The following is a 20,879-nucleotide window of genomic DNA, read 5'->3' on the forward strand; positions in this document are numbered from 1 at the left end:
CTACTTGGGACTTTATCGAGCCTGACCTTATTCATGCAATTCGCAGCTTCTTCCTTAACCCGTCTCAACTTGCCACCATCAACAACACCTTTGTATGCCTTATCCCTAAGAAGCCTGGTGCCTCTTCTCTCTCTGATTTTCGTCCCATTTCGCTCTGTAATCTCATCTACAAATTCATCTCCAAAATAGTGGCCAATCGTCTTAAATTGGATATCCCCTCTCTTATCAGCCCCAATCAGTCGGCATTCATCGCCGGTCGGAGCATCTCTGATAATATCCTCCTTTGTGCTGAAATTGTCCGAGGCTTTGATAGAGCTAGCCATTCCCCGGCTGCTCTTATGAAGGTTGATCTTCATAAAGCCTTTGATTCTATTCGTTGGGATTTTATCAGTGAAGTTCTCTCGGCGATGGGCTTCCCCCCCACCTTTGTCCATTGGGTAGAGACTTGCATCTCTACTCCTCATTTCTCGGTCATCACCAATGGATCCCCTGCTGGCTACTTCTCCTCGCGTATTGGTATTCGTCAAGGATGCCCTCTTTCCCCTTATCTCTTCACTTTAGCATTGGAAGTGCTATCCCGTCTTATCCAATTCAAAACTGATCAGATGCTCATTTCCCCCATTCCCAAATGTCGTTCTCTTAAGCTCACCCATCTTGCCTTTGCTGATGACCTTATGATCTTCTCTCGGGCTGACCACTCCTCCATTTCCTCTATCCTTGAAACTCTCTCCCGTTTCGAAGCCCTTTCTGGCCTTAAAGTCAACTTTGAGAAATCCACCATCTTTCTCTCTGGTATCTCTGATTCCTCTAGGGCCGCCCTCCTGGCTCTCTCTGGTTTCTCCCCTGGCTCCTTTCCTGTGACCTATCTTGGTCTTTCCCTCATCCCTGGTAGGCTCACTCGCCACCATTGCTCCCCCATGCTTGATCATATTCGAAAGAAGCTTCAACTCTGGAAGAGTAAGCTTCTCTCTTTTGCGAGGAAAATGGTGCTTATCCACTCTGTCCTCCAATCCTCCTATCTCTACTGGTGTGGTAATTTTTCCCTTCCCAAATCTATCATCCATTCTCTTGAGTCCCTTTTCTGTGTTTTCCTTTGGAAAGGTCAGGAATCCTCCCGCTTCCTTCATCCTATTAGCTGGAAAGCCATTTGTCGTCCCAAATCTGAGGGTGGTCTCGGATTCCGCCGTATCCGTGATATGAATATGGCTTGTCTTATGAAACTCATATGGAAGATTGCCTCCAGACATGATTCCATTTGGGTTTCTTGGGTATATGCCTATCTCCTCAAGATTGACTCGATTTGGACTGTTGGGCTCCCCTCCAACCCCTCCTGGATCTGGAGGAATCTCCTGACTCTCCATGATCGGGCCCTCCCTGCCATCTCTGTTAGTGTTTCCTCTGGTCATTCCACTTCTTTTTGGCTAGATCCTTGGCATCCGATGGGTATCTTGTACTCTATCCTTGGCCCCATAACCGTTTATAACACCCGTATCCCAAAAACCGCCCCCCTTTCCTCATTCATCTCTTTTGGTTCCTGGTCCCCCTCCCCCCACCCCAGTCTCACACAGGTTTGGAGCTCCCTCCCCCCCTTATCCCCCCTCCCCGATGACCGCATTGTTTGGCTGCACCCCCACCCTTTTATACTACATCGGCTTGGAACCTCCTGAGAACCCCTTCTCCCTCTACCCCTTGGTCCCCTCTTGTTTGGTTCAAAGGCCACATCCTTCGCCATGCCCTTACTCTTTGGAGAACCCTTAGCCTTGCCCTGCCTACCCAAGCTTTTCTCATTAGCCGTCTCATTCCTGCCAACCCAAACTGTGCCATCTGTTGGAATAGTTCAAAGGATATTAACCACCTATTTTCTGTTGCCCTCTTTCCCGCTCCGTTTGGACCCGCGCCCTTGCATCCATTTGGCCTAGATCCCGTCGTTCTTTTGGTTTTGCACATGAATGGAACTGGATCTTGAGAATCTTTGCCGGTACTTCTGATTGTGATCTTGTGGGTAAGCTTGTCATTGCCGCCACTATTCACCATCTTTGGTGGGAGCGTAACATGCGAAGATGGTCCTCCAAATCCCATTCAATTGATATGATTTGGAATGCCATCTACTTTGATGTTTTTTCGAGACTGCGTTCTCTCCCCCCCCCCCCTGTTGCTAATTCTCCAAGAAATAGGCTAATTGTTAGTTCTTGGAGTCTCTCAGCTACTTTCTTGCCCCTCACTTGATGTTTTTTTGTATTTGCATTCTCTCCCCCCCCCCTTGTTGTAGATTATCCAAGAAATAGGCTATTTGTTAGTTCTTGGAGTCTCTCAGCTTCTCTCTTGCCCCCTTTTCTTGTTTCTTTCGTCTTTCCTTGGCTTTTGGTAATTTAATTATTTATTCATCAAAAAAAAAAAACCTCCCACCACCACTCCCAAAATGACCCATCCCCTCTGTTATTTAAAATGTTTGTCAATTATTTAGTAAAACTGATGAAACAAGATCTGTATATTTATTACTACCTTCTTGACAGAACAATGAGGAAGCATGGAACACTTGCAATAAGCTGGAGGAGATGGGTTATCATTAGTGATCTCTCCATATTTTGTCCACTTGAATCCATCTTTCACTACCTGAAACCACAACATATAGACAAATATATGCACCTTTTCCCTTGCAACTTCTTCAGTAATGATTTTTCCACTTTCATTTAAGAAAGAAAATCAGAGGAAGGCAGGGAGAGAAGACATGAATAAACTTAAGAAGAAAGTATAGGGGAGCAGCAGCAGCAGCCCATATGCTCCCAAGAGACATGATGGAAGGAATCTTCTCAAGACTCCTGGTAAGTGCCTCATGGCTCATACAACTCAGCTGTATCTCAAAACAACGGCAGAGTTTATCTACCAATCCTGGTTTCATTACTAAGCACATGAGTCATGAATTGATGAACTGAGAACAGCCAAACTCACATTCTTGCAGAACACCTTGGTTGCCTTTACTCGTCAAAGATTGAATCTTAACATACCCGGATGAAGAAACCATAAATACTCTTTATGGAGTGGGAATCAACTAGGATTCATATCCAGGCTTACTGTGATAGCTTATTTTGCTTACGCTAATATTCTCGTCAGATATGTTATGATACAATCCATCTATTGGGGAACCTTTTACTTCCAGATGATTACTTCTCCAACTTTTGATATTCAATTTTTTAGTTGGGATTTAATAACATCACCAACAAATACAAAGTGCTGAAGATTATTTAGAGGATTGATATTTTAAACAATTATGCCTCAAGAAACTGAAAGTGTGAAATCCCACCTAACCCAAACCTGGACACCTTATTTGTTTTGGATGAAGAAGAGCTTGATTGATGTTTGACCTTGAAGTTGGACCTTGAGTACAGTGTTGTTATCTTTGGAAGGTCCTAGTAAGTCAAGTCAGACCTCTCCCTTAGTATAGATCCGAAGACCCAAAGTGAAGGAAGAAGACCTTGTGGGCCATCTCAGTGGAAGACATGGTGTTTGAATCAAAACCCATGGAAATTGATGATGGAGTCCCATACTTGGAACCTTGTCTAATTTGGTGTTGAACTGCATCTTAGTGTTGAAGAGTTTGGTTGATGGACTTGTGGCCTAGTTGGACAAGTTTTGGAAGGTCCCTCAATGCCAGGTAAGTTGCTTGTTGAGTTGGGAGAAGCCCCATTGAAAATTTTGAGGTTTGGAGCTACAATTCCCTGATCTGGGCTTGTTGTTTGCCTGGGTCGACTGGGCCAATCGACCCACAAGCAAGGGCAATTTTGTAAAACTCTATTTTTTAGGGTTTCTTATGCTCTATTTATTGGAATTTCGTGGTAATCAACCCCATTATGTTCCTAAGCCTCTAGAGAACGTGGGAGGACCTTAGAACCTCCTCTTCGAAGCCAAGGAAGATCCCCAAGCATCCATTAGAGTTTCTCTATCGAATCTTCTTCTTCAAGGTTAATAATCGATATGTTTCTCTCTAGACCTACTCTCTCTACTATTTCTTCTAATTATTTTGATTGTGAGGAAGATATTACACTTATGTAATGGCCTATTCTCTGATCCTCATAGTCTTAGAGTGAATCCCCATTCACTCTATGTTCTCCCTTGAAGCCATATGGTGATGTTCCATGTTTTTAATCTGGCATGAGACCATGAGTTACTCTCTCTTTGTTTTCTATCTACCTCTGTGATTGTGAAAAATGTCTCACGCCATTGTTACAATCTTTCCTTCTATCCCCATAATTTTTGGGTGAATCCCTTTCCCCTCTTTTACTTTGAGAATCTGCTATTGGTTGATTTTGAAGGGAAATCTTGGGTAACCTTCAAGAATGGGTATCCATTCGAAGACCTTGATTTCTTTTCATGATTAGACCCTTCCTCAATGCCAATTCTTGATTTTGAAATACTATTCTTTCTTTCCTAGAGTGAATACCCATTCTCTGTAGTCTTTCCGTGAGATACACGAACTGTCTTTGGTAAAACCCTAATTGTTATGATTCGATTAGAACTCTATCCCTTTGACCATGTTTGATGCTTAGACCTTCATATATAGTCTTAGTATGTTTCTGGGGAACTCCCCTTTGAATTTCGGAGTAATCGGACTTCAAACGAAGAAGTTATGACTGATTTAGGGTTTTATGTTTCGTACTGTTCACTGGGTCGATTGCCTGGGTTGATTGCCCAATAGACATAGCCAATCAGCCCACAATGACAGTAGCTGATTTTTGCTTTGTTTTGCCTCCGTTTCGACTCCAATCTTTTGGATTTGTTCCTTATGTTCAATACATGTTTGTTTAAGCCTGTTTAGGTGATTATGGATTTGTTCTTTGAACTCTCACTTGAAGGTTATAGATTTGGAATTCGAGGTGAGTACGTTCACTCACAATATGCATATTTACATATTTGTTATGATATGATTTGAATGCATGAATTAGCTACTGTTATTTTACTTTCTTTACATTATATTACTTTTGTAATTACAGTAGGTTACTCATATTGTGATTTACATATTGGATTCAATTATGAATTATGTGAATGTGATTTGGACTTAATTGTGATATGTATGAAAGCATGATGTGATGTGAATGCCTAGGTTGTAGTTGTGGATTGGGGAATGCTCTTTTGGCATTTCTGTCTTTGGACACCAGTGGCGGTGGTATGGGACGCCTTCCTATGGTGCCCCTTGACTCTTTCCCTAATTACTGGTTGACACACCTAGGGCATGTCTAGAAGTGTTTAGCTAGGGAAACCCTTGTCATATCTGACCCTATCGGAAGGGGAAATGAGACCGAGTGACCCGTGGCAGCAATGGAGATTTGTGGGCGCTCAAGACCGGTAACCAACCCGTGAGAGGACATGAATTACATTGTGGGGGTCATTCATTGGTAGGGTTGCAGTAGTAGACTTGGGCTCATGGGCGCTCAAGACTGGTAACCAACTCGAGGGAGGACATGAGAGCTTCCCCGTTTACTATTTGTGGATGACCAATAGGGTTAAGAGTCTACATAGCCGGGAAGGAGATGGTGACTCTAGTGGGAAAGGTACCGGAAAGGATCGCGAGAGTCAAGGAATGGACGTATCTATCTAACCCTAAGTAGATGTGACTCAGTAGATGACTTGCACTAGGTTAAGATTAACCCTGACATGCGCCAATACTCAGACCAATGATGATGTGAGAGAGCAATGACCTAAACCCCAGCCATGGAATGTCCGAGAGGGATGCAGGACCCAATTACCACAGGAGAACTCAAGATACCAAGATGGTTGAGGGAGAGTGATTTGAGACCTACCCAGAGAAGTATGGTGTTATGACTTAAAGCATGTCTGCCACTAGAGACTAGCATATGTAGAGTTAGAAGCATACTTACATTCATTGTCTCATATCATTGCATTTATGTTTGCTTTGAATTGTGTGTAGATAGCTGTTGTGATTGAACTACTTGTTAAGTTCTTTTGAGCTTACCCTTCAGGGGACTTGTTTTTTTAGATGCTTTTGCAAGATCGGAAGAGAACCTGTGCTACGGTACGGAGGATCTTTCCCTACTTGATTTAGCTTCGGAAGTCAATGGAGAAGGTCATGACCAATGGTGTGACCAGTACACAGGTTTGGACTACATTGACGGCTCCTATTGATGGTAGTTGGGATTGTCTTATTCGCCAATGGGATCGTGAGCTAGATGCTGACCTAAAGCTACAAGAGCACAACCCTAAGGTGAAGAAGATGAAGTTTGAAGAAGAAGAAGAAGAGCCGATGGAAGATGTTGATTTGTTTACTTATTTTTTCTTCTAGACCTTTACTTTTATTTCTAATACCTTTAGACTTTGCTTTAGATTTCAATCTACCTTCCGCGTTTGTTTGTGGGATATATTTCCGCTATACTCTATAGTTATCTTTTGGTTAGTATCTTGTTATCCGCACTCTGATGTTCTTTTGTGATCCTTCTGAGATCCTTTCTTGATTTTTATTATTAAATTACTTGAATACAATGATTTGTTCTTGCTTTTGATTATGTTATTGTGCTAAGTGGATATGATCGTTCCTAAACTTGATCTTCAGGGTTGTGATTCACACCTCCGGGTAATCCAGATAGGGTACCGGCTGGAAGGATGTGACAGAAAGTCTGTCAACATATACACAGTTGGTCCTTCACATAGGTGAGACAGATTTGTTGTTCCCTTTCTTTCTCTCTTCAGTATCCAAGGTATCATATATCTGCTAGCAAGGGTGGATCTTCACATTGGATGGCTAAACCCATAAATGCAAAGTCTTTCTTTCTTTCTTTTTTCTCCAAAAACTCCCTTTCATTTTTATATGGTTTTGTCAGCTGTAGTATATGAAGAAGCCCTTATGGGCAGGGAATTCACAGGTAATTTCCAAATGTCATATAATTAGAAAGTAATTTTTCACCAGGGTTGAGAATTGTGAAAAGGGATGGAATGGAGAAGTAGAGTGGGGAGCTGCAGAGGGGTTTTTGAATGTAAGGGGCTGGGTGTGGTGCCCCCTGGTTTTCGAATGTAAGGGACTGGGTGTGGTGCCATTAAAGGAGGCAACCTGGATGCAGGAGGGAGAGGTTCTGTTCAGGAGAAAGGAACATGCATGAAGGGGCGTATTCCTTCACCCATCACTATGAGGTTAGGCATTTTGGGGGGTTAAACAGATGGCAGATTTATCTCAAAAGTAACAGATCGGGTTCAGTCAATTTTTTTAGGAAAGAGAGGAGGTAAAGGTAAATTTCCCTACACTCGAAAATGGTATGGTATGCCTGTGCATAATTTATTATGGAAAATAGAACTTTGAAAGGCAATGTGGCATTGTGCCTGGACATGTAGGGCCTAAATTTATCCCCATGAAAGGTGGAAATTCACCTTGCTGATGTTTCTGCAAGAACTCCTAGAGTCAATCAGCAAGGCCAACTAGGAGATTGCTCCAAAGCATCTTGGCTTAACCAGCCCATCAATCGAATAACCAACCATCTTGTATTCCAAGCTACAACATCTTTATACATGATTTATCAAACATCAAATGAGCACCCTTCGTTGGCCTCAGCTTCATAGACCTCATTTGTCTAAAGAAGTCTTTGACCACCAAACAGACCAAGGTCTTAAAGAATTCTATCAAACACATGGCATGGAAAGAGACTGAGGTCTTTCAACCATTGTATCAAACATCATGCACAAACAACATCTCCATCCTTAGCATATGCAGATAAATTCCACCCCACCCCCCCCAAAAAAAAAAAAAGAAATGCACAAACACAGTAGAGTTCTCCTATCAATTTCATCAAAATCATCAAATCAGAGCTGAATTTGAAGGCCTGGGTTGAAGTGTTCCCAAATCTATAGATTAAATGGAGAAGAAAGTGAAGGCATTGGGCTCAACACCACGGGTTTTGCACCATCTAGCTAAGGGGTTCCTTCGAGGATTCATCACATGCTTGATTTTCGTCATTTCTTAATTCATGGAATAAGGAGCCCATTGGCTTCAGTGGCCCTCCATTGACTCAGAGTTTAAACTCTTGTAGCAGTGGCAATGTTGTTGGATTATCTCTAATATGACAAAAAATAATTACCCTATTGAATTAAAGCACTTACCACTCAATCAAGGCAAGATAACTCTCATATCATAGGGATACAATCATCTTGGAACCCATGGTAGATACCAGTCAATCCTGATAAGCTATGAAATATTCTCCACATCAGTACAATTCTGGCATAATATGTCCCACGAGGCAGTTACTCAAGATATCTCCACTCATAAGGAAACCACCCTTCGGCTGAGCAAGATCCACCCTAAAATCAGCATCTGCACAAAATTATCTCCACTGAACTCTTAAACCAACTCCAATATCATTAAATTCTAAAATTAAAGACGTGAAGCATCCACCAGCAAGGATCATGGCAACTAATAAGGTAACTAAAGCCTACATGAACCCTCCGCCCTAAGGTATTAGGTGACACTCTCTATTCACTACTTAGTTCGTTACTCTGCCATTGAATTTCCTTTTATATAGCTGTGAAAGATCTAACTTAAGCATCAAAGGAAGGGCACCAGATATCCCTCCAACCTTCTTAATTTTCTTCTACAAAGTGTGCAGAAACTGAACCTTATCTCAAGGGATTACAGTCTGAGACTGTTAGAATTAAGACTTAAGGCCATTGAGAGTGCTAGTGTTGGAGGTTAGAGAATATGCGTAGTAATAGGATTTTGTTGAGAAATATGAAATTGGTAGAATGGCTTATTGATCCATGATCTCAAGCCCTCTATTTATAATTAAGTGGAAAGTAGACTATTACAAGGAATAGAAGTTTACAAGAATGCAAACTCTAATTTAACTCCTATACAAACTCTTATTAGACTCCTAATAGAATCCAACACTCCCCCTCAAGTTGAGGCATGGATATCACACATGCCCAACTTGACCAAAAAAGTATAAAATATCTGTCCAGGTAAACATCTGCAATTTGATCTTCAAACTTATAGATTACGTCTGCCTTATAGACTTCCATTTGCTTTGTCCTCATCTTTACTGCAACTTTATGTCTCCAAGGAAGAACGCCCAAGAAAAAAGGTAGAATCTTCAAATGTTAAGAAGACTAAATTTCTACGCAAATCTGAGGGAAAATATATTTTTGGGATAACAATTGCTAGGGTAAAACAGCCAAAGTGAAACTTTTGATTTGTAGCAATGTTAGATCTTTAAAGGAAAGTTTGCCAAGGGACAATCTCCAAAGGTAGGGGAAAATTTGTCAAGATAAGTGACAATCTCCAAAGATAATAGAGATCAAGTTCTGCAAAGGTCAAACGACAAATCTTTTGCAAGATTAGATCTCCGAAGGGAAGATGTCAAGTTAAGGGGCAAATCTCCAGGGTTAACAGAGATCAAGTTCTGCAGAGTCAAAAAGATAGCTCTATAGCAATGTTAGATCTCCAAAGTATAAGATTGCGAAGGTAAGGGACAAACTTTCAAAGGAGTAGAAGATTGCGAAGGTAAGAGACAAACTTTCAAAGGTAACAAAGATCAAATTCTACATAAGGAAGTCTACATGAAAGGCATTGAATTGTAGACATCTTCAATCTCCCCCTCACGTGTAGCTTACACGTGGGAAAACAATAACAAAGGAAAGGAAGAAATTGTAATGGTAAGATAAAAGTATCATGAAAAGGTATGGATAGAAATCAGGGTAAGAAAAAAATCATTACCATTGAAAAAAACTATTCTAACCCAAACGAAAAGAAAGCACAATGGAACAAATCTAGAGAAAATGACAAAATTTGAAAGGGGGTTGACCGAGCCTACAGTGCCACTGATGAAGGTTTGATATTACCGAATGGACCGGATTAGAAGATGTAGTCAAAGCAGAAGTAGATCCTCCAATCGGCTTGAGCAAATAAAGTCCATTTACCACGACCAATCTCCTTCCCCGGGACCAGATCCTGAAGTAGCATGGTAGGAGTTGGTAGGGGTAGTAGAGGAAGCAGTGGTCGAGGCTGTACCGGCAGTAGAAGAATGCAGAATACGTCGCAGAGTAGTGAACTCCTGTGAAAAACCAACGTCTGCAGAGGGTGTGGTGGAAACTGTCTCAGAAAGATTAGCCTTTGGTTTTCCCTGTCTTTGTGCTCGTTTTTGCTCAAAATCAGCAGGCCTCCCATGCAATTTCCAACAATTTTCCTTGGTATGATATGGTTTGTGATAGTGCTCACACTTGACAATCTCCTTAGCCGGATTAGATTTAGTGCGAACAAACTGTAAAGCTGATTTCTCCATAATAGGAGTATGAAGCATGACTAATCGATGACTTTCCTCACACTGAACAAGAGCATAAGACTGTTCTAGTGTAGGAAAGGGAGAACGACTTAAGACTTGCACTCTGATCTGATCGTACTCCACGTTCAAACCTGCCAAGAAGTCATATACTCGAATCTTATCAATGTACTTCTTATATGTCGCCACATCATCTGGATTAGTGGGGTGATAATCCCCATAATGATCCAACTCTTGCCAAAGAGATCGCAACTCAGCATAATAGTGGGCCACAATTAGTTCCTTTTGGGTAGTCTCATGAAGCTTCTATCGTAGCTCGTAAACCTGTGTATCATTCTCCAACTATCCATATGTTTCAGTAGTAGCCTTCCAGATTTGGGCTGCAGTATCAAGTAATAGATAACCCCGGGCAATATTTGGATGCATGGAATTCAAAAGGAATGACATAATAAGAGAGTCATTTGATATCCATTTATCCTGTAAAACACCTGCGGTAGTGGGTTTGATAGTGGTGCCCGTAATGTATCCAACTAGTCCTCTTCCAACAATAGTCAGATAAGCAGATCGAGACCAGATCAAGTAATTTGTGCCATCAAATCTTACCGAAAGAGAATGAAGAGTGGGAAAATATTCGGATCCAGTGGGAGCAGTAGTGCCATCGATAGTGGCCATGTTGAAAAAATTGTCTGCAGTTCTTCAGTCTTCACCTTTTGAAAAAAAAAAAAACTAAAACGTTGCAGAATGCAATAGCCAAACAATGATATGATCAAATCTCCTTTTTCCTTTTTTTTTTTTTGGAAATTACAAACAAGTCCCTAGAAAAACTGGAATTACAAATAGGTCCCTGAAACTATTTGAATTTACAAATAGGTCCCTATAACTATTTGAAATCACAAATTAACCCCTGGAATTATCTGAATTTGCAAATAAACCCCTAAAATTATGGGAATTTGCATGTAGGTCCCTGGGAAAAAGTAAATTTACCAAAGAAGTCCCTCAACCATCGTATTCTGTTTCTTCCCCTTTTTTTTTCTTTTTTTCTGGGCAAATAGAACGGTAGCTAAGGGAGAAAAGAAACTAGGTATAATTCGATACAAGTTGGGGCTTGATTCGAGGTTCGAAAGAAATAATCAGATGAAAAAATTTGACGGAGACGAAGAGTTTCAGAAGAGAAAAAAAACCAGAAAAACTCACTGTGATTACGATCAATATTCTGCGATTTGGGTGTGATTAGACGATCGATATGCTGCGATTCAGACAAGCGATGGGCCAGAATTGGTTGTATTCTGCGATTCTGCGTTGAAGAACAGCCCCCTGAAAAATCTCGCTGAAGAATCGATCCTCAATCGCAGGCTTAAGAAGAACAGCCCCTAATCGAAGAACCTCAATAGCAGGTTTTAGATGAAGAACTAGGCTTCAGAATCGCAGGCTTCAGATGAAGAATCAGAGAGAAAAAAAGTTGCAGGAGCAGCGGAAGCTGTTGCAGAAGCAGCGGAAGTTGCTGAGTTTTTCTTTCTCTTCTTCTTTCCTCTGTTTTCTGTTCTTATTTGTCGAATCGAGACGGAACTGAATCTGCAACAATTCAGAAAATTCTGCAACAATTGGAGAAAATCTGCGATGGGTTTTGCGAGAGAAAAAAAAGGTCCTAATCAAGGCTGGATTTCGATGGATTTTGACACTCTGGATTTCGAGGCAGCCAGAAAGAAAGGGCAATGAATTTCTTTTTTTCTTTTTCTCTCACCTCCCTAATCGTATTTAGGCTCTGATGCCATGTTGAGAAATATGAAATTGGTAGAATGGCTTATTGATCCATGATCTCAAGCCCTCTATTTATAATTAAGTGGAAAGTAGACTATTACAAATGTTGAAGTATATACACTTGGGATATTTACTGTTCACGACACTATTCACGTGAACAGTAACTTTGTTTGTACTATTTACGTGAACAGTATTATGCTATTGATGTTATTCTACTTTCTATTTTTAATGTTGGAGTCTTGCTACATAAGTTTTGGGAGTTTTTAGAAAGCATAGTTTCTATTTTGGTGGTAGTTTCTATTTTCAGAACTTTCTATTTTTAGAGCTAGGAAGTTACTAAAGTTGTAATTTTTTGTTTCCTTTTTCTAGAGGACAATTACTTGTCTCTCAAGTTGTATTAGATTCATTAGAAGCTATAAATAAAAGGGCTCTGTGATTCTAAACTCTTAAGCAAGAATCACAAGCCTCTTCTACTAGTTCTTCATCTCTCTTCTCTTCTTCTTCTTCTCTCTTTTCTTTGTTCAAGTTCAGCTGCTGTTTTGATTATTTAATGCTTGTTTTCTAACAACAAGGAATAGAAGTTTACAAGAATGCAAACTCTAATTTAACTCCTATACAAACTCTTATTAGACTCCTAATAGAATCCAACAGATCTTGAGTCCTTTTAATTCTTGGTTTGTGTAGTAGACTTCTATAAATAAAGCTGGTGTTGCTTGGGGTCTTCATGAGTCCTACAAGAAGCTCCAAAGCTGAAACGATATCTCCTCTTCATTTTTCTCTTTTTTCATGATAATTTACTTGGTATAAAAGCTGAGCTATTAACAAGAGCATTCAAAGCTTCCATCGTGATTCTCCCATTTCAGTACTCCCTTTTTTGTTGATACATCACTGCTAAAGTCTCCTTGAAAAATCTCCAGCATTTCAGTTAGTGTGTAGCACCCTTTGCTGCATTTTCTGGAAGTAGTAGAAAACTGGTTCGTGGATTAAATAAAAGCTAGGTCCTCCCTTTTGTTCTGAAGATTGACTAATAAAACTTTTCTTTAAGTGCTGCTATTTTCTAGCCCATGCTTGATATGTAAGAAGAGCCAGGGCCTTGCCGTGAGCTAAACACTTAGGATTGAGGAACCTTGCTGAGGGAGCTGAACCATCTTCTATTTGTTTCTCTACAGTTATACTCCTGTTCGAACCCCACTGGAGATGACCTTGTGTGGCTGGTGTTGGTTGGAACAATACCTTCAAACTGAGTTATTCTATTGTCAAGTTGCTGTGCTAAGACTGCTGTTGATTCCCTCATTCAAACAGGTGCATGATTATTTTATAGGTTCTAAACCTTCCTCTGCCCCATCTATCTCACGCTTCCTGCTGAATTTACTGCCATTCATTTGATCCATCTTCCATCCTTTCCATCACTTGATTTCCTCCATATACCTATTGATTTGGTCCTAGGTTGATAGCTGATCAACATGTTAGAATTCCAAGATCTCAATTCAAAAAGTCAAGGTTTTAGAGTTTTAGAATTTCATGGTAGTTGATCAGGGTACATAGGAAAGTAGGTTGTACTGGTTGGATGTGGTTGCAACTTGAAAGAAACTTAGATTATGGTATATGGGGATGATCCCTAAAGTTTAAGACAATTCCGATGGTTAGTTTAGATTGGAGATAGGTTTTAATCACTAGGGCTAAGGAAAACAAAAATTATAGAAAAGGGGAAAATAGGGTTTGCATTAGAAGATTAGAAGACAAAGAATTGGGGTCGGGGACAACTCAATTTATTGTATTAGCAGATCTTGAACAATAGAAGAAGCTCTTGGGAAAGAAAAGAGAAGGAGGGGAGAAGAAATAAGAATTCGGCAGGCAATCCCCTTTGCATTGCTGAACAGCACCAGAACTCTAATAAAAAGGTCATATTAATTAATCAAATCATCTCTAATTGATGAAGGATGCATAGTATATAAACTTAAAATTCTCAATTTGTTTCATAAAAAGACTCCTAATCACTCAAAAAGACTCAGTAAGGTAAATAAAATCAAAACAGAATTCTATTTAGCTACTAAGTATCCTTATCTAACTCAAACACTAATTCAAATGCTAAATCTAACTACTAATCCTGTGTACTAGCATTCACCCCACTTTTTATGGTCTTATAGATTAGGCTCAATAAATCCAGAATTAAAAAGCCTAATGTCTATAGAACCCATCTGCTCAATAAATCCAGAATTAAAAAGCTAGTGTCTAATGTGACAATGTCTATAGGACCCACCCATGGACCACAATAAAGTATTCTTAGGCCAAATTCACCCATTTGGACATTCTTGACTGCATCACCTTTACTATCTAATTTCAATTGACCTTCATAACTTCCATTCCAAACATCAGAAGTCAACTAAAGTTACAGCATAACTTCCACATCATCATCCATCCATTTGATTCAAATTTGGTTTCATTCTATTGGGTATTTTGGCATACAGGCATGCAGTTACTAGTCTGGTGTATTGGGTCACATCTCACAAACATGCCACAGAATCATACATTCATATGAAACTAGCCTCAGAGTTTCATTACTTTCTAGAGAATCTAGCTTCAACCAAACCTAGCTTCATCAAGTTCTGCAGCTTTGGTTTGCTTAGAACCTTATCCTTCTAATTTTGTTTACCCTTTTTTTAATGTGTTTTTGTGGGTACGTGGGAGGATAAGTTATTCCTGATTCTAGCTCTACAACTCGAATGTTGTTTGTGTTACTTATCATTAGCTTTCCACCACCCCCCGCAGGCAAGAGGCAGAACGCCCCGGGAGGCGAGGAAAAGGACCACACCAAACCAACATAAAAAAAACAAACAAACCAAGACCAACAACACAAACCACACAGCCAAAAAAGCCAGAAAAAGGAAGAGAAAAGACGCAGGGCGGGGGGGAGGAGGGAAGAGGAGATTGGGAAGGGGAGAGGGAGACGGCGCCCAATGTTTTTATTTTTCATCACGAACGCATCCAGCTAGGTCAAACAAGACCACGGACAAAGCACAAAAGTCAAGGCATCGGTTTAAAAGAAAAAAAGCGGCGCCTGCCCCAAAGGGCGCTCCGGGGCCCGCGCCGGGCGCGTTGCGCGCCGGCGACGCCTTGACAACTATGCTTTCCACCCTAAAGTGAACCAGTGATATTTTTCTAATTTGAGTTTTTGTGGGGTTTGGGGGGTCAACGGTATTCCTGATTCTAGCTCTACATAAGAACAGTTTTAATTTGTCTTACTTATCTAATTAGCTTTCCACCCTAAAGTGAACCACCGGTGTTTATCATTTTTGTGGGTTTTGGGGAGTTATTCTCTTCCTGATTCTGGCTCTGTACAAGAACAGTTTAATCAGCCACATCAGCCCCTAACAACTCAAATTAGGGCAGTTGTCTTACTTGTCTAATGCTTTCCACCTTAAGTGAACCAGTAGTGAGTTAGGTATCACTGCTGTCAGGGCCATGGAGGCCACAGAGCATTGGATGTCCAACCATATAAAATGGATCTGGGCATCTCAACTCTCTGTGGTTTCAGTGCACTCGCAGAGGCAGCATGGGCCCTAACACTTCTGAGATTACTAAATGGATAACTGTGGCCTCCAAAATAGGTTGCCCAAACTATCATATATAACAAGCAAACATCTCCAGTTGTGGTGGGAGCGCAACCTCAGGAGATGGACATCCAAATCTCGCCCCTTAGACTTTATTTGGAAGGCCATCTGTTTCGATGTTTCTTCGAGGCTATCGTCTCTTCCCCACCCCCCCAGTGGCAGATTCCCCAAGGACTAGGCATATTGTTAGATCTTGGGGGCTATCCGCTACCTTCCTCTTCTTGATTGGTTCCCCCCCCCTCTCTCTCCTCCCTTCGTATCTTCTTGTTGTCTTTAATATATTATTTATTCACCCAAAAAAAAAAAAGGCAAACAAATTTTCTAAAAGATGAAAAATATGCAAGCAAATGTATTTGAGTCTGCAAAAATTGTCAACTCTTCGTATCTAGTTACACTTCTGAGAAGACTAAATGGATAATTATGGCTTCCATACAAGGTCACCTAAAAATATCATATGCTCATGAAACCGAAGATCTAAACTGGGATCAAGACAATGAAGTATATCGGGCTTCTCTAGAACCCATGATAGATTGGATTGGGTAAAAAGGAGAAAAGGGTGAATCAAACCAACCTCTTACGTGAAGGAGAAGGCTGTTTTCAGCATCAAAGCTCAATTTCTATTGAAGATGCTCTCGAAATGGGACTCCATCAAAGTACGAAAGCTCAGATTTGTTGAACATGATTACAAGCCCAATCTAAGTTTATTCAGTGCAAGTTGGAAGATTTATGGACAAATTCGCTGCAAATTTTATCAAGGTATTTTCAGGAAAAGGTTATTACAAAAGAAACACTAGAAAATTTTAATTTTGGCTATTTTATACCTGATAACTCAATGAAATAGAGTTAATTCTAGTGATTTTATACTTGAGATAGCTTGATTTAAGAGTGACTTCCCTTTGTTTAGTGATAGTTCTCAATAAATTTTGGTTTAGTGAGTCTTAGTGTTTTAAGTTTTATAAACATCTTTTATGTTATTTCTGCATGAATTTTCCTTGAATTAATGGATGGAATTGATCAGCCCTCTTTTTCTTGGCATTGTAGGAGAAGAATTATAATGGATGAAGAGATGACATGAGTCATAGAAGAGGAACAAAGAACAAGTCTATTCAGTTTACTATAGAGATGCTGCAGCATTGCTATAGTATAAATTTTCCAGATTGGATGATCAAAGGACACACTTGGCATTATCAAGTGAAATCACCAAAAAAAAGGCTCGCTGATTAGATATTCCTCTTGTCATTATATAAAGGATCTCAGCCATTGACCTCAGAAGAAAATGTTCTAATCCTACAGTCCATTTTTACCCTATCACTTAAGGAAAGTTTTGGGGTAATTGAGAAAAGGAAGAGGCCCCAAAAATAGGCAGAACTAGAGAGACACAGAGAGAGGAATTCAGCCAAGAGGAAGAACTGTATAAGGAGCTAGAGCATTGTGGAAGCACTCATCTAGTTCTCTATTGGGTTTTATATTTTCTATTTCTTTGTGTTCCAATTGAACTTTTTAATGGTTGCATTTATTTCTCTGTATTTGAACTTTAACATGAGCTAGTTTTTTATTTTGTAGGGATGATACGAGTACCCGAACCTATGATTTGAGCTGTGACTATTCAATTTGTTGCAACTTCGTTGTAGCACAATTTATTATCAATCTATTCAACACGCATGTTTTTTAGTAATTTCATTTATCAATAAGCCATCATTGAGTAAATGTTGTGGTTTTAGTTAACTGGAAAGTTAATTGGAGCTAGATCAATGTTGAATAACATGTGTTAACTTGATCCTTATGTGGATTTAGCTAATTAGCGAGTAGGATAGAGATATTCATCAGCCTCATGTAACCACCATTGGAACCCAAGCATAACTTGCATCCTTAATTCAATTCCCCATAGGAATATGATGGTTTCAACTTTCAAACTAGGATGTTAATGCATAAGTGGATCGGCAGATACCCGTGTACAATTTCGTTATAGGTTCTTTGTTATGCCTTGTGTTGTTGCTCTGTTGTAGCATTCACAGCCCAAATTTAGGGGAGGGGAATATGATTCCCAACATTATAGTTCTTTCTATCGCATGCGTTCCAATTTAGGGTCTCTTATTTAATTCATCTTTTTTTGGTTTGATTAGTTCGTTAATCAAAGTAATTTTGTTATTCTTGTTTAAGTTAGTATCTCCTTTACATTGAGATTCAAGGATAATATTCTCTGTGGGATTGATACTTCACTTCTTCTTTACTACTTGATTGCGACACGTGCACTTGCGTAGCATTTTTAGACACAAGCAAACAAGTTTTTGTGCCGAAACAAACAAAGCTTATCTGAAACTAAATTATTCCATTCTCTGAGTCCTCAACTTGAGCCTATGACTTGCGGTTTCATTCTTTCTGTTCTTAAACCTAAATCAGGTTGGCCCTACCCCCACAACTAAAGTAAGCCTAAGCATTGAATTTGAAACCCTACATTACCTATCAAATAAGTGTGAAGGTCACTTTTCTTTTAGAACGAGAGGTAAATTAAAGAAACCAAAAGATGTCCAACATGTGTTGTTATTTTACTAATCCAGATGGTCACTACATTTAACTAGTCTACCAGGTCTTGATATCCTTTTAGCTATACCAGCACTACCAAAACATCACCTTCATCCTTTATTAGAAACACATATGAAATTCAGACTAAATATAAGCTAACAGCAAGTAGGGGGAGATTCAACTCGAAAGAACCTACAAGAACAAATATTTTTCCTAAAGACATCTATTAGTTTGTAAGAAAAGGACATGCAAATCAATCAGAACCCATGAATTTCTTATTATAATGAACTCAATTGATGATATCATGTGTTTAACAAAGAGGTGCATCCAAGGTCTTGTGTGATCGCCGAATTTTTTTAGACATCAAAAGAAATTCTATAGGAGAGTCCTACGACCAGCTATGATATATGGTGCGACTGTTGGGCTGTTAAGAAGCATCCTCTATATAAACTCAATGAACATTCATCCAACAAAAAAACTCAGTGAAGCATAATGAGGATGCTAAAATGGATGAGTGGTAAAACTAGGAAGTTTAAGGTAAGGAATGATCATATTAGAATTGGTCTATGAGTAGATCTAGTAAATGATAAGGTATGAGAAAGTCAACTAAGGTAGCACGATCACATTCAATGCAGGCTATCTAAGTGCCCCTATACAAAGAAATGATTTAATCCAGATTGAACAAATTAGAAAAATTGGGCACAGACCTAAGATAACCAAGGAGAAGTGGAGAAAGATATGCATAACTTAGGCCTTGTATCTGGTTTTGACCTGAAATAGAGCGGATTGGAAGACAAGGATCCTTATAGCGGACCCCATTTAGTTGGGACAATGCTTCTTCTTGTTGTTGTTACTGTTGATGTCTTTACTGATGCCATAACAACAAACCCAAATTAGAAATTACTGCCTCGAGATTTTGTTGCCAAGGCATGGTGTATTTATAGAAACCACAATCTAGGGAATGCGATAAGAATAGCTACAAAGCACCACATAACCTTAGGCTGCTTCTACCTGATTCAATGTCATAATGAGGACTTTTGATTGCCTAGATGAGATCTACACTGAGATAGAGAGAGTGATACTGTGATTTTTGTTTGTTACCATGTTTAAGAACTTATTCTTTTACAATTGCATCATATATGATGACCACAAAATATTCATGCCAACATTGGGCAAGCTCATGCTGTTCATTAAAGATTCAAAGGAACTCCCATATAAATACAAGTTTAAACGAAACATAAATTATGTCAAGTGTGCCAACTTTATGAGACACCATATCACCAATAAGAAAGGAACCTAATGAATACTGTTTATTAAGAAGGTGAGGACTTACATGTTGCAGACATACAGACAAGGTATGCAAAGTAACTTTCTTTGAAATGGTGTCACCACATAAACATATATACAGCTTGTTATTCTCTGCTGCCGTGTAAAGCAATCATATGGCAATAATACAACATATATACACTTGCTCTTGTAAGGAATTTGTCCCATCTAGTAACGGTCTTAACATTACTAAACATGAAACTCCATTGAAATCAATTTGGGAAGTGGGAGAGTTTCAACTTGCACTTAAAGACATCTACTGCAGTGACTCCTTACTAATCACTTTAGCAATCATCGCTAATAGTACTCGAACTACCAGACTGGAGCCACCACCAGCACCTAAGGCAAACAAAAACTAAATTAGTTCCCACCACCGTAGTAAGTACAAACACATGCATTTGTGATGAAATAAACCAGAACTCAATCAACTACCAGTCTGGCCTACACATCCCAACACGAACAAAGGCCAAGCTATAAGCACATCTAAGACCACACTGGTTAGAAGTGAAACAAAGTGTTAAGCAAAGTAAATTTTCAGAGAAGTGAACCAAAGTATATATATGCTTGTGTAGGAAAAGTGCCCCCTGGACTCTAGTTGTCCGGAAGCCTTTGGCACTGGTGTATATGTTTATACCATACCATCAATACCATTATATAAAAGTACAAATTGAACCCTTTCTTTTTGGTATACTTTCTCACTAGACCAAAATACCCCTATTCATCCTCAACAGGCACATCTCTTAACAATATTCCCTTAAGAGTTACAATTCTCCAAATAGATTTAAAATACAAATTGAATTTTGTTATAGTAAACTTTCTCACTTGACCAAACTATCTTTTAAGCCATCTTTTATATAAACTAAAATGTCCTTTTTAACCACTCTTGTTTCATCACACACCATACAGCCACAATCTTGTTTGAAATAATTAAGGGAAAATTACATGATTAACTACTTATAGGTTTTCCTTTACAAAAGTAGCCATTCAATGTTTCAATTAACAAAACTAGCTAAATTTGAGTTTAGGTTTACAAAACTAACCAAAACAATGATTTTTCATCTCCTTTGGACATTTTTTAACCCTAAAACTAACCACACCAAAGGGGGAAATCACTATTTTTTCATACTTTTTAGACATTTTCACCCCTCAGTCGATATGGTCAATTTAAGTGGTAAAAATGTTCAAAGAGATGAAAATCACTATTTTGGTTAGTTTTGTAAACGCAAACTCAGTTTTAGCTAGTTTTGTTAAGTGAAACATCGAGTGGCTATTTTTGTAAAGAAAAACCTAAAAGCAACTAACCACATAATTTCCCAATAATTAACCCCAAGCAATCACTTTAGTTCCATGATCTTATCAAAATTCAAAGAAATCAACCCCAGGTTTAACCTCC

At 39.4% G+C, this 20,879-nt stretch overlaps 1 protein-coding gene across 4 annotated transcripts in view; it reads right to left on the reverse strand.

The window, feature by feature from the left end:
• The window catches only part of LOC148999924 (uncharacterized), a 33,235-nt gene that overhangs the window by 5,306 nt on the left and 7,050 nt on the right, over positions 1–20,879 (reverse strand). For 2 of the 4 annotated variants that reach the window (XR_016170707.1, XR_016170706.1), the window contains exon 2: positions 19,494–19,825. The exons of 1 other annotated variant lie outside the window; for it this stretch is intronic. The gene's annotated coding sequence lies outside the window, so the exon portion shown is untranslated. Of the gene's footprint in view, positions 1–15,890; positions 19,826–20,879 lie in introns of those variants that run through there. One more of the 4 variants, XM_089139748.1, reaches the window with a different exon arrangement.

This window comes from Hakea prostrata, chromosome 11 (genome assembly GCF_041222555.1).
Source record: "Hakea prostrata isolate BN-2017 chromosome 11, UWA_Hpros_2, whole genome shotgun sequence".
Taxonomy (NCBI): Eukaryota; Viridiplantae; Streptophyta; class Magnoliopsida; order Proteales; family Proteaceae; genus Hakea; species Hakea prostrata.